The 14185-nt window shown below is 49.8% G+C and overlaps 1 protein-coding gene across 4 annotated transcripts in view; it reads right to left on the bottom strand.

Annotated features, from left to right (window-relative positions):
• The window catches only part of PKNOX2 (PBX/knotted 1 homeobox 2), a 254340-nt gene that overhangs the window by 175084 nt on the left and 65071 nt on the right, over positions 1-14185 (bottom strand). For all 4 annotated transcript variants that reach the window (XM_032868837.1, XM_032868842.1, XM_032868838.1 and 1 more), the window contains one exon: positions 9010-9079. The gene's annotated coding sequence lies outside the window, so the exon portion shown is untranslated. The remainder of the gene's footprint in view (positions 1-9009; positions 9080-14185) is intronic.

The following is a 14185-nucleotide window of genomic DNA, read 5'->3' as shown; positions in this document are numbered from 1 at the left end:
AAAGCTTCTCTCCGTGCAGTCTCCTGCACCAGAAAGGGGCTCCTCCTCATGTCCCAAGGCTGGAAAAGGATCCACCTTGTGGACCAACCTCACAGGCACCCTCAGACAAGCCCCGCCCCGCCCGCGATGCCCACCCCAACCTAGCCTAATTCGGTCCTAAGTATTCCTAAGGTGCATTCCAATTTCCCGCTGTAATAAATGGCACAGAATGCAAATGGACGTGGATGTGGGACACAGATGTTTGCACTAATTTAATTGAGGGAACACCTTGGATTAAACACTTTGCAAAACACTCACAAATAGGTTCAGTGCATTCGGTAATGAAAAACCTCCCAGCCCCTTGGCACTTTGCTGCGGCTGCCTGGGGCTCCAGGAGCACGGCTGGGAGTGGGAGGGTGTGGGGGAGAAGCCCAGAGCAGGGTGGAGACAAGATGCCTCCAAACACAGGGAGAGAGGCAAAGGAGCCGGTTCCTAGGAGGGCTTCCAACAGATTTTCCACCAGCTGGGGCTGACTCCACCAAGAGAAAGAATCTGGAAGGGCTGAGTGGGGCGGTAGGCAGCACCTGCCTCCCCATGTGGGTAACCACTCACCTGTAGGGGTCAGCAACAGGCAGGTACCTCCCTGTCCTAGGGACTTAGTGCCAACCAAAGGCCTCACTGCCCAGCTGGCTTATGACCAGTCACCCACCTGTAGAGGACTGAGGTCCCCAGGCCCAATAACCCCATGGAAGACCAGCTTATTTGATCTTTTGGGCATGAGGGTGGGTGGAAAATACCTCTCAGAAATTGGGGTTTATTTGCAAGGCAGTGCTCATTTCTCTGAAGCTTCTTCCTCGCCTTCCCCTACAGATTCGGGGACTTTAAAAGCTCAGACCCTGTACATCTACCAATCTCCAATCGTTCCCTTCACTTTGCACCACCCATCTGTTCACACCCTTAGCTCCGAGCCTGCAGAGAAGAGTGAGGCTCCTTGGCCCTGGAGGAGCGTGCTGTGGCCTGGGGTGGGGGGGTGGGCAGAAAGCAGGGGGGCATGGCAGACGTGCACAGGCGCAGGTGCGCTGCCATAAATGCCCTCAGGGAGGCGTACGTGGTAATCTGGGAGCCCAGGGACAGTGTGGCAGCTTGGCAGGAGAGGGTCAAAAGAAAGTGGAGAAAAGGGGAGAAGGATTCCTGGCAGAGGGAACAACATTTGCAAAGATAACGAGGCACAGAAGTCTAGGCAACTGCAGACTCAGGAGAGACTTCCCACGTGGGTCCACTTGGGGGATGGGTGGCACAAGGGAAGATTGGCCATTTTCACCAGCCCCCGCCCCTACCCCTGATAGTTATCATAGTTGGGCAATCTACATCAGTTCCTATAATGATTGCTCTGTAAGTCTCAGAGTTCAAATCAGGCCAGGATGATTTTATATTCCTGAAAACAGAATCCCTAATTTTCAAACACAATGATCACTTCAAGTGTAATAACCATTATAATAATAACCTCTTATACTTGTATAGTGCTTCATAGTTTATAAACCACTTTCACATATCTCTTATAATCCTCTATCAACAGCCCTTCGAGAAAGATAGAATAGGTAGTTTCAGTATTCTGGCTTTCTGGATGAGAAAATTAATCCCAAGTTCTCAGCTATGTAAATAATAGAACTAGGGTTCAAACTCAGGTCTATGTGACACCAAGTGCAGGCTTGTTCACTCATTCAATCATTCAGTCATTCAGCCATTCAGTGAATCATGGAGCACTGGTTGAGCACCTATTATGTACCAAGAAACACTTCAGACTCAGAGCATGGATAGCATGGTGGGGATATTAAGATGAGTAAAAGCCTAGATACAGAGACAACATACTGACAGATATACCCGGACCAACAGGGAAAGAGCAAGGCAAAAAGCAGAGCACTAAAACCCAGGAACCAAGAAAAACACAAAGTCACTCTTTACAAACACTGACTCACTCATACACACACACCCTGACACCTGCATTCACACACATAACACACACATGTGATGACACACATGAAGATAAAGGAGCCATATCTTCTGGGCTGCCCCATGCTCTCTAGCATGGAATGCAGACTCCTCCACACCTGACATCCCCACCACTAGCTGGGCAACAGTTCAGACCCAGCAGCTGGAGGCACCCTAAGGGGCTGAGTTTTGCCCCATCCTATAGCATGTATAAGCATTCCAGCACTGTGTGAGCCCTGGTGTCATGGCAGCAAAGGTGTGATACACTTCTAGGCTGGCTGGCTGGCTGGGTGGTGGATAGATGAGTGAATGGATAGATGGATGGATAGATGGATGGATGGATGGATGGGTAGATGCATGGATAGATGGATGGATGGTAGATGGATGCATGGATGGATGGATGGATGGATGGGTGGATAGATGGGTGGTAGATGGATGCATGGATGGATGGGTAGATGCATGGATGGATGGATGGTGGATGGATGCATGGATGGATGGATGGACATGTGGGTGGATGACGGATGGATGGATGGATGGATGGATGGGTGATGGATGGTTGGATGGATGGTGGATGGATGAAAGGATGGTGGATGGATGGATGGAATGGGGAGAGACACTGGGAAGTACAGGAGCTTTTGCCTAGCTAGAGGTAGATCCTGTTGGGGCCCTGCCAGTGGGCCAATTACAACTAAACCCTGCTTTGCTTTCTGATGAGGACAAATGAGTCTCAGGTCCCTCTACAAAAACAATACCCACCTCACAGAACTTATGTCAGAATGGGTGATGGGAGATGCTGACACATGAAGTGCATGACCTAGCCCACAGAGGTAATGCCTTCCCAGCCAGGAAGTAAAGGTAATGGACAGGGAGCTAACTCTGCAGAGACTCAACAGAAATCAGTCTCCTGACTTCCCACCACCATCACCCAGCCTGGGGCTTTAAGGACTTCCCAGAGAATGCCTCTCCATCACACCGCCCTCTTCTCCTAGCTTCATTCATTCTTTTTTTTTTTTTTTTTAAGATTTTATTTATTTATTTGACAGAGAGAAATCACAAGTAAGCAGAGAGGCAGGCAGAGACAGAGAGAGGGGAAGGCAGGCTCCCCGCTGAGCAGAGAGTCCGATGCGGGGCTCAATCCCAGGACCCTGAGATCATGACCTGAGCCGAAGGCAGAAGCTTTAACCCACTGAGCCACCCAGGTCCCCTTCATTCATTCTTTTTTTTTTCATTTGACCAACCTTACAGGGTGCTTATGATGGCCAGGCCTGGTTCTGGGTACTGGGATTAGGAGAAGAATAAGATTTTGTCCTTAACTTGGATAGACAGACATATAACTGTGTTTGAGGTCCTGGGATGACAAGGAGGACACAGCAGTGTTTCACAAAAGGCAGGGAAGCTCTGGGAGGAGGTAGTCATAGAGGAGATATGTGAGCTGGTTATTACAAGAGGAACAGGGTTACCGGGTCAGGAATATTCCAGACAGAGGACATAGCACGTGCAAAGTCTCTAGGGTGTGAAGTTATACAGCGTATCTGGGGGCAACCGAGCAACTAGGCATATTGGGGGTATCAGGAGTAGGAAAGTACCCTTGTGTCTTAGTGTCTATAAGTAAAAGGGAGGAGGAAACAGCAAAGAGTGGGTAGGAGATGAAATTGGAAAAGTAGACAAGAGTTGAGCGTGGAAGCCTGTGATCAGTCAGGCCAAGGAGATTGTAGACAGTAAAGCCCCACCAGGGTGATGGGGCAGAGGCGGGGCCAGTCAGATGCAATGGCGTTAATTAGGTTCCCGCCAGTCAGGCACAATGTTAGGCTCCTCCGTATATAGGAGGCTCTCCATGGCTAACTCTGATGATAAATGAATTTGACGAGGTATTTTCCTCTTTGATTCAGGCAATTATCCCTGGAGAAATGGCCAATCTGGGAGCAATCTTTCCTCTCTGAAGAGCCAGACTGGCTGGCTAAGAGCAAAAGTGGGGGAGGGCTCCCCCATGGCCGTCACCACCACCACCACCCGCAGCCACAACCACTGGGAGCCATGCTTGGAAATCCTTTACAGTGTCCTGGGGATCCGGGAAGAACTTGAGAAGGGATAATGGTGGAGGTCACAGGAGCCACAGAGGAAGTAAAAATGGCGGCCTAAATCCCTTAGGCCAGACAAAGATTTATAAGCCTGCATTTCTAGTAAACAGGACCGAAAGGCAAGGTGGGTGGTGGCCAACACCTTGTCGTTCTCAAACCCTCAAACCTTCTCCAGTCCGGCTCACAGCAGGCCAGGTTCTCCCTCCCCTCCTTTCTCTTCTCCCCCTCCCTTCTTTCCCTCCTTCTCAGCTCCTCTCCAGAAAGGTTTATGGAGATGACTTCAAATAGCCCCCTCTCCTGCAGGCATAGTCACACCAACTGAAAGGAGATTTAATTAGCAAAATCTCGTTAGGCAAACGAAATTATCCGTAAGACAATACTCCTCTGGACAGGGGGTATGATTAAACAAAGTCATTAATTGAGAGAGTCGCTTTGGCAGCTCCCCGGATGCATTCCTCTCTGGGCAGGCTCCACTTTGCCTCCTTGGGCCAGAGGAACAGGCTCTGCGTCCTCCCCGCCGGCCCCACCCGCTCCCCACTTCATCTCCGCTCTTGCAGAGCCCCTCCAGTTGGGGCTGCAGACCTCGGCATCTCATCAGCGGCCGGGCGGCCGCCAGATTCCTGCTAAAGTGCCTTGATTGCATAATGTCTATTTGCATAATGTAAATTGCAATCTCCTAGCTCGGGAGGCAGGAATCACAGAACAGCTATTATTTTTTAACCACTCCACAAAAATTCTACATTTAGAAAGCAGATTTGCAGCTCAGAAAGCCGTATAAATCTGAATCCGCCAGAAACGCCATTAAATCACACCAATTAAGCCGGACCAACGAAGAGCCCCTGTCACTGTTCTCTGCACACTCAAGGACTCCCCACCCAGATGGAGGCCACGAGAAACTGGAGGCTGTGGCAGCCGGGCTGGGAGCAGGAACTGCAAGAGGCTGGAAATTCTGTCTTATAAACCTCAACACACCTCCCGACCGCAACCATAGGTGTCCATCAAGACCTGGAGGAGACAGGATGAGAGGCAGGTGGAACAAGTCTGAGTTATTTCCGAAAGAGGACTACCTCCATGTCAAGCTCAGCCTGTACTTTCTAATTAAGTTTTTCTTTCCAGCTATCTCTTCACTCAGACAAACGACCCAGTGGGCAAAGCATCCCATGACGGGCACCGAGACTACCCCGTCAAGCAGTAACAACTGTCCTGACACCAGCAAGACCCCACGCGACTGCCCCCACAACAATGATCGACCTGACCCTCACTGCCCACCTGCACGTACCCACCGACCTTTGTCCCACATTTTCCTTATATAAACCTGGATGTATTTTCAGCACTTTGGAGACAGTCTTTGTGACGTGAGCCCGCTGCTGGCCTCACTGAAATAAATCCCTTTCTTGTTTCCCCACAGCTCCTCTCTCTGCCTGTGGATTTCGTCAGCAGCGAGTGGCCAGACCTGGTATGCTTGGGACCCCCCCCTGAGGCCAGTTGCTCTCCGACTCCTGCACCCCGGCTACACATCTTAAGCTCATTTGACGGTTTCTGGTGGGCACAGACCTTCATTTCATGCAGCGGGAGAACGTGTTATCAGGAAGAAGTCTGTACCCTTAGCAGAGGGAGAGGGGAGATCTAAGGTGTTTTGCACAGGGGGCAAAACATCCATGCCTTTCATAGCTCTTCTATGACTTTTCCTCTCTTCTCTTCTCCCAAGTCCCTTCTGGCCAAGGGTAAGAAACTGTAGGAGAAATCCTGCTCAGACTGGGCTGGGCTGGAGTCTGAGTGCTCTTTAAAAGCTGTTTCACTGGGGAGAGAGAGGTGAGTCACATGGTGCCTGGAAAGGGGCATTCCCTTGGACAACATGGCAAGATCCCAGCTCCCCCTCTGCAGGCCCTGCACCTGGTTACTCTTTTGCCTCTTTATTGCTCATTCAATATTCATTTGTCAAATGGCAAGATGCTAATGTGTATTATTAAAATATCAATAGTTTATGAGTGAACTTTTATGGAGGGTACAGTTAAAGGAAAGATCCTTGACCATCCCTTGTCAGGAGCAATGGAGAGAAACAATCTTTTCCAACTCCGCGTCTTATTTATTTCCTGGGTGGAGGAATGACTGAACCATTTGGAGGAGCTATTGTGTGCCAAGAATGGCTACAGCGCTCTCACAGGCTGCCTTCCCGGCGGTCCCCACAGCGGTCCTGGGAAAGGCGTACTGCATTCGGGACGTGAGCGATCTGCAGACCCAGCAGATGGGTCCGGATCACGAAGGTGCTAAGTCGGAACCCAAACTCTTGCTCTTGGATTTCAAACCCTAACTCCCCCCTCCCCTCCCAAGTTGGAGACTTGAAAATACAAATGAGTTTTGTTTTCATCTGTTCCTTCATGTGTCCAAATTAAACATTCATTTCCGGGCCTAAGTTTCCACACCCCCACACCTTTTTATCAACCAAACCCATTTACCCTTCTCCTCCCTGCTCCCTCCCTTTCCAGCATTAGCCATTCTCTGATCTCAGCCCCTCAGGAACATGAATTGGTTCTGTCTCCACTCTTTCGTTGCTTGACTTTTGTTTCTATCCTCTTAAGTCACAAGGCATTCAGGCACTCAGATTCTCTTCCAAAATTCAGGTGCATCTGGGTCAAGAAAATGACAAAGGAAAGGGGGCCTGGTCCCTTAATGGCACAGGTTCTAGTGTGTGGCCAAAGGGCAGGAAGGAGAGGAGAGGACGTGGGGTCAGATAGGAAGGGCTGCCCAGACTTCCCCAGTCCCCAACACAACCCCAGTTGCCTCTTAAGTCTTGATCTTTGACCCAAACCTCCCCCAGCTTGGGAGGTAGGCCTTTGTAACTGTCCCAGTCAAGAGAACGTGGTGGAAGAGATGCTACTTGACCTTGGCAATATGGCTCCCACCTGGCTCTTGTTCGCTTTTAGGGTGCTCCCCTTTGGTGTCCAGCCAGCATGTTTTGAAGAAGCCTGAGCCACAGGAAGTGGTCACATGGGCCTGCCTGGCAGCCCCAGCTAACATCTCAGCCAACAGCTCATTTCAGCCCCCCAAATTATAAGTGAATGAGCTTTCAGATGATTCTAGCACCCAAGTTTTCACTTGCCTCACCTGAGGTCTCAGCCCCAGGGGAACAGGGACAGGGCATCCCTATGGTGCCCTGTTTGAATTCCTGACTCACAGAACATGCGCATAATAAACGTGAAGACACTGAGTTTTGGGGTGGCTTGTTACACAGCCGAAGTGACTGGAATACCTCTGGGATTAAATTGAATGTTTTCGGTTTCCTTCTCAAGTCCAGCCTTCCCTGGTCTTCACTCTGAGACTTCAGACTATGCCTTCCTCACCTGGTCCCAGACGCCCTGAGCCTGCCCCCTCTCCTCTTCCTCTCCAAAACGCAGGATGCTCAAGCCTGAGGCAGCCTTGGCAAACACTCCCTTGAAAGAGCATTTGAATCTTGCCACCTCAGAATCCCAGGACCCAGAGAAGCCTGCTTGTCCTTGCTCCTCAGTGCGGGTCCAAGAGCGTGTCCCTGTGAGGGAGCTCGCCCAGGGTGTGTGTGGCCCAGAGCCAGGCACAGGTGCCCTCGGAGGCAGGGAGGGAATGTGCAGACCTCTCCCCCCACACTCTCCACGCTCATTAAGGTTCACGCTCAGCTTGCTTCTCTCCTACTTGACTTGACTTATGAGGTCCCTTTAACCTCCCGTGCGAGGAGACATGATTCCTTTCCACTGTGGCTCCCCCAGCCTCCAGCTGCATCTCCTAGGTAGGCTTTCCCGGAACAGGACGGAGGGAGGCACCCTTCCCCACCCGCCCCCTCCCAAGGGCCCCCCGGGCTCCAACCCCTCCAGATCCTGGGCTGCGGAGGAGGTGGCCTGGGAGCTGCAGCCCGTCAATCACAGAGGCGACCAGCACTGAATCGCAGGCCATTAGGCGGGAGGGCCGGCGCCCTGCTCACTCACCGGGCAGCCATTGGCAGGATGTTAGACGATCGCATGGCGGCCATTCTTATGATTTATTCAAATACTCATTACAGTCAATCTATTTTTACACAGAGGTGAAGATGTGCGCTGATAACGGTTAATCATTTATAATTCCCCGGACTGGTTGGAAGCCAATGTCCTCTCAGAGGCATGGCGGCAGCCCAGCCTCCGGGAGCCCCAGAAGCAGGGTGGGAAGCTCCGCAGCCCAGGGCAACCCAACCTTCGGGCGGACATCTGCGGAGCAAAGGCCAGGTGGAGGGTGCCGTGGGGACAGAAAAGACATGGGAATCCCAGACTGTCCTCCAGGAGCTCACAGCCTCCTGGGGGGGCATGTGGGAAGGTACAGGCCAGAGGGGCCCTTGGCTTGTGAGTGCGGCAAAACTCGGGGAGAGGGAGAAAGAGCACTTCTAGCTGGAGTTACCAAAGAAGGGTTCGCTGAGGAGACCAGACTTGGGCTGGGTTCCTCCAGGTGGGTGGGCTTTCACCAAGTGGGGGCCAAAATGACACATACGCCGAGGGTGGGGTCGTAACTGTGCCAATGTAAAGGACGCCACCATCAGTGTCTCCCTTCCCCTCCCCCACACCTCCCTGGAAATAAACCAAGGTGTAACAACAAGTGTGGGCTCTGAACGAGCCCACTTCCTCTGCTCACTGCCTCCCCGGCTCAGCCCACAGATGACAGTGGCTGGGTTGGCCTTGCAAACCCAAGAGCTTCCCTCTCTGACACTCATGACACACATGACACGTCAAGTCCACCTTAATGCACAATCACTAAAGTCTAATTAAGTAGGATGTCATATTACAGGGCTTCTTTGTCACATTCAGACCTAATCTAATTAGAAGTCCACCATATTTTACGTTCTGACCGGCTCATTGTTGGGTATCGCTCTTGCACAATGCATGGCTGTTAAAGATCAGGCTCAGGGCTGGTCCTTAACCCGTAACCTCGTTGAGTCAGCATGGAAACACCGAGCACAGTTACTTACAGTTCACAGTTCCTTTTCTGGTGAGCGGCATGGAGGACAGGAAGCCTCAGAATCCTCCTCCAGACTTCACCTGCCAATGAAAGAAAAGGTTTTTATAGATGTGTATGATTCTGCTGGAAGTGTGAGCCGAGGTGGGGCAGAGGGTAGCCTCAGAGTGGGTCTGCTGCGGGAGCAAAGCCAGGACTCTATTCCCACAGTGCTGAGTGGGAACGTTTCCTGATGAAGGGACTCTGGGTGCAGGACGACTATTGGTTAGGACAGCTAACCAGGACGGAAAGAGAGGATCGCTCCCTCCTTACCTGCTTGGTGCCTCAATTTCCTGTGAATTTCATCCCCTTCCCTATAGGAATCCCGGAGAAAAACAGGCTCATGGCTGCTGAGAGCCCTGAGCTGACCAAAGCAATAATCATTTACTGATGCCTCCGGTCTGATGGAGGACCCCATGCAGGGGGACAGAGCTGTGCAGCCCTCATGAAAGCTTGCAACCTATACGGGGAAGGCTGCACAACACCGGCAAACCATGAAGCCGAGGCTGCTGTTTACCGCAGGATTAAGGAAGGTCCTGATGGAGGAGAGAACGTTCAAGGAAAGGTGAAGAGTCCAAACTGGGATAAAAGGGAAAGAAGGTGCCTGGAGAAGCATAATGAGGGTAAGACTGGAAAGATAAAGAATGTGACTGCTTTTAATTCTCTTTCTGGAAGAAAGTAATAACAACAACAAGAAAAACCCAGCACGGGCACCTGGGTAGCTCAGTTAAGCATCTGTCTGCCTTTGGCTCAGGTCATGATCCCGAAGTCCTGGGATCGAGTCCACATCAGGTTCCCCGCTCAGCAGGGAGTCTGCTTCTCCCTCTGCCCTTCGCCCTGCTTGTGCTCTCTCTTGATCTCTCTCTCTCAAATAAATAAAATCTTAAAAAAGAAAAAGAAAAACCCAGCACAAGCTTATCATGTGTCTGCTCCATGGTCTACACTAGCTGGGCGCAGCAGGAATAACACCCATGGGTGGGTCCTGGTATAGAAGTGTTGCCATGCTGTCACTGGGGAATAAGATGACCTACATAGAACAGCATCAGAGAAGATAAGACCATATGCACAGCAGTGCTGAACTGTGTGGTAGGGACTTTAATACTCTCTCCACAGAGAAAGGAAGTTGGCGAAAGCTGAGGCACTCAAGGAAGTATTCAGGAGGAGGGAGAACGCAAGTGGGGCCTTGGAGACCAGACAGGCAAGGTTTGGCTGGTAGACGGGAGCAATCCGAGCAAGGATGAGGCGGAGGGGGCAGCATGGAGTGCCCTGGGGCAATGCAGATGCTGGTCTGCCTGAGAGGGACCAAGGAGGAACTAACACTGAGTAAGCCAGTTGGGGCCAGAACATCAGGACTCTGAGAGGTCAGGCTTGGGCCAGAAGCTGGAAGAGCCATTTAGTTTTTCAACAAGGAAATGACACGGAGAAGAGGAGCCCCCTCACCTGCCCCAACCCTTTGGAATCTTCTTTTTAGGGTGCCTAGGTGGCTTAGTTGGTTAAGCGACAGCCTTCAGCTCAGGTCATGATCCTGAGGTCCCAGGATCAAGCCCCACATTGGGCTCCCTGCTCAGCGGGGAGTCTGCTTCTCCCTCTGACCCTCTCCTGCTCATGCTTACTCTCATTCTCTTTCTCCAATAAATAAATAAAATCTTTTTTAAAAAAGATCTTCCTTTTAATTAAGACTTCCTTTAATTAAGAGGCTTCTTGGAAGAAGAGGAATTTCGGATAGACAATTCAGGCATGGGGTATAGTGTGATGTGCTCATGGAAAGAAAATGTCCCTTTTGTTCATGATGACGTCCACCAGGCTGAGGCCCTTCCTCTGGGGCTGTCTACTAACATCTGCATGACTGAGGTTAATGGTTCAAGGAAGTTCCTCTGAGATAAGTGCAGACCCCTGGACTGCAATTCCTTGAAGACAGGACCACATCTCGTGCATCGGTGAAGCCCCAGAACCTAGCAGAGGGCCCAGGATGTATTGGGTTTTCAGTATTGTCTGTTGAAATATTCATTGGTAGACCCTGTTCCTTCCCAACAGAATCCACAACTAGCAGCTCAGAACCAGACATGGGTTGGCAATGGTCGGCCATGGGCTCCAACTTAAAGAGTCTTGTAAACAACAGACACACTGCTACTGAGCATACGTGAACTCAATGTAAGAAGTCTCTAGACTGAATTGCATGCAGTAGCACTTTATCCCCGCTCTCTGGGATTGACTCTTGAGCCGCCAGCAACTTAGAAGAAGATATGGCAGACTTGCCTTTTGCATATGCTGCGAAACTGGGAAGGACAGCCGCTCCTGAAGAGATGGATTCAAGAGTGTTATAAAGCTTTTAACAAGCTGCAAGAATGGGCCAAAATGAAAAAGTCCATTTTTTTCCTCTACCAGTTTTTGCACAATAAGATCATGACAGCCATAAAAGAAATAATTCTGAAATAAAGAAATACAGCCCACAATCCTATCATCACTCTAAACCACCAAATTACTATATCCCATGTCCACATGCAAATCCATTTTTATTTTTTACAGAATTGTAGAAAAAGGTTTGACAAGAATATATACACCAAATCCCACTCTTTTTTTTTTTTTAAGATTCTATTTATTTATTTGACAGACAGAGATCACAAGTAGGCAGAGAGGCAGGTAGAGAGAGAGAGGAGGAAGCAGGCTCCCCGCTGAGCAGAGAGCCCGATGCGGGGCTCGATCCCAGGACCCTGGGATCATGACCTGAGCTGAAAGCAGAGGCTTTAACCCACTGAGACACCCAGGCGCCCCTGCCAAATCCCACTCTTATATTCAAAAGTCAATTGCAAAAACACAGAATAGGGTAACCTGGTTTGAAAAAAAAAAAAGGAAGAAAGAAAGAAAAGGTTCAGGTGATTAGAATTTAACACAAGCTTGGGATGAGCCCAGTGTGTGTTGCTGCAAACACGTTACATGTGATCTTAGGTTTCGTTAATAGCCACACAGAGTCCAACTGAGGGATGAAGAGTCCCCTCACTTCGGACTTATCAATCCATATTGGTTTAAGACGCAGTTCAGGCCTTATATCTTAATAACTTTGACAGAGAAGAGGAGAGGTGAGCAAAGATGACCGACCAGTAGTTAAAAGTCCAAGCTCTGGAATCAGACTGCCCAGTTTTCTGTCCCGACCCCACTACTTACTAGTGGCACGACCATGGAGAGGTTGCTTAACGTCTCTCTGCCTCAGTTTTCCCTCTGCAAAATCGGGCTAATAAGGGTTCTAGCTCTAAGGTTTGAGTGAGGATTGAACGATTCTGTAAGCTGCAAAGCACTTAGAACCGTGGTTCACACAAAATCACCACTCCCTGAACGCTAGCTCTTTATTGCTATTTTGTTGTTGTTATTTTCATTACTAGGAGGCTGTGCAGTAGAAGACATGAGAGAAGAAACAAGACTCCTGCTTTTGTTTGTCCCTCTTTAAGATTGCCCGTCCTTCTCCCACATGGTGGCTCTCCAAATATTTGAAGCAACTGTATGAAAGAGGGGCTGTGTGACTCTAGACAGTAGGATCAGGCCTAATTGCTAGATGTTAGAGGAAGTCAACCTTCAGTTCAGTGTAAGGGAGAAGTCTAGCAATGGGAACCATGCAAAAACGGGCAGGTTTCCTGGGAAGGTAGTGAGCTCCCCAGCACTGCAGGGAGACTGTACTGGGTGAGAAGCTGTCCCACAGTGTGATTTCCCAGACGTGGCTTTGCCCGTCTTTGAAATGTTAAAAAAACATCAGGAGACCGATAGAGTTGACAAAATCATATACTGAGAAAACCTTACTCCTGTCTTCGTTCACCATCGTTTCATGCAGTAATTCAACCCCCCAAAGGAAGAAGAGTAACAAGGACCATTCTTTGAACGGAATAAATAGAGCAGTGTGGGAAGCATTCCCTCTCCGCCCTCTCTTCCTGTCTCTATCTCTTTGTCTGCTGCTCTTCTCTCTCTCCCTCTCCCTCTCTCTCTCTTTCTCTCTCTCTCTCTCTCACACACACACACACACACACACACACACACACACACACGTGAACATGCAACCTCTCCACACTGGCCCTTTTTTTCACTCATGACCATGCACCCGTGGAGAAGTCTGCGTAACTTGGTGCTGACCCGTGGATGCAGGCTGGGGAACCACCTGTGTGCCATGTATGTTAGGGCCTTCCAAAGCCAGCAGCTGGTGGGCCTGGCAGGCAAGCCGTCATGCCAAAAACCTGCATACAAGCAGCCATGCCATCATGGAACCAGAACTGAAACTCAGGTCTGAAAACAAAAAGGAACTATAAATGAAATTGACCACTCACGTTTATTAATATGAGGAAACTGGTGAAATGATGAATGAGGGAGGAGTTGTTGAAAGCTCATGTTTGTCTGGGAACAATGTAGAGAGAGGGGCAGGACAAAGCTTCCCATAGGAGGTAGCACGTGCTCCGGGAAAGCTGAGCAGCATCAGGGAGCATCCCTAGGTAAGTTGGGAGGGTGGAAAGAGAGGAGCCTGGGGTTTAGTGAGGACGAGTTTAACCAACAGAGCATCCCTAACAGAGAGGTGGATTCATGCCCCTCCTCATTCCATCATTGATGTGCAATCTTGGACAAGGAACTTTTAACCCCTCCATGCCTCAGTTTCCCCACAGGTAAAATGATAGGGTTAGACTACCAGATAATCCTTAAACCAAACTTCTGTCTGACATCTACACACCTCACAGGCTGCCCACACTAACCCACCAGGGAGGGCTCTAAGTCTCATGCTAAGGAGCTCAGTATCTCACCCTGGTTAGAGTAAAGATGTGGGAGTCAGAGAGAGTGCTGGGTTCAAAACTGGGGCCATCATTTACCAAACCTTCATCTATACAAACCTCAATTTTCTCATCTTTGGAAGGGGGGTAATAGCATCTTTAAAAGAGCCGATGCATCTAGAGCATTTTGTGCAATGCTTGGAACATATTAATAGTAATAATAAATGAGGGCTAGTGTTTTTTTTTTAAGTGTTAAGAGTTAATGGCTGGCAGCAGCTAAATGGAAAGGGAGAAAGAGGCAAAGCAAGAAGGTTGAGGACTTCTGCATTCATCCCACTGCCCATGAAAGCGTTTCTGCCCTTGCCCTAGCCAGACCTTTGGGATGATGACAAATTATGAAAAGCCATTCTT

This window comes from Lontra canadensis, unplaced genomic scaffold, assembly GCF_010015895.1.
Source record: "Lontra canadensis isolate GAN:19392208 unplaced genomic scaffold, GSC_riverotter_1.0 scaffold36, whole genome shotgun sequence".
Classification (NCBI taxonomy): domain Eukaryota; kingdom Metazoa; phylum Chordata; class Mammalia; order Carnivora; family Mustelidae; genus Lontra; species Lontra canadensis.
This window is presented reverse-complemented; position numbering and strand designations above follow the sequence as displayed.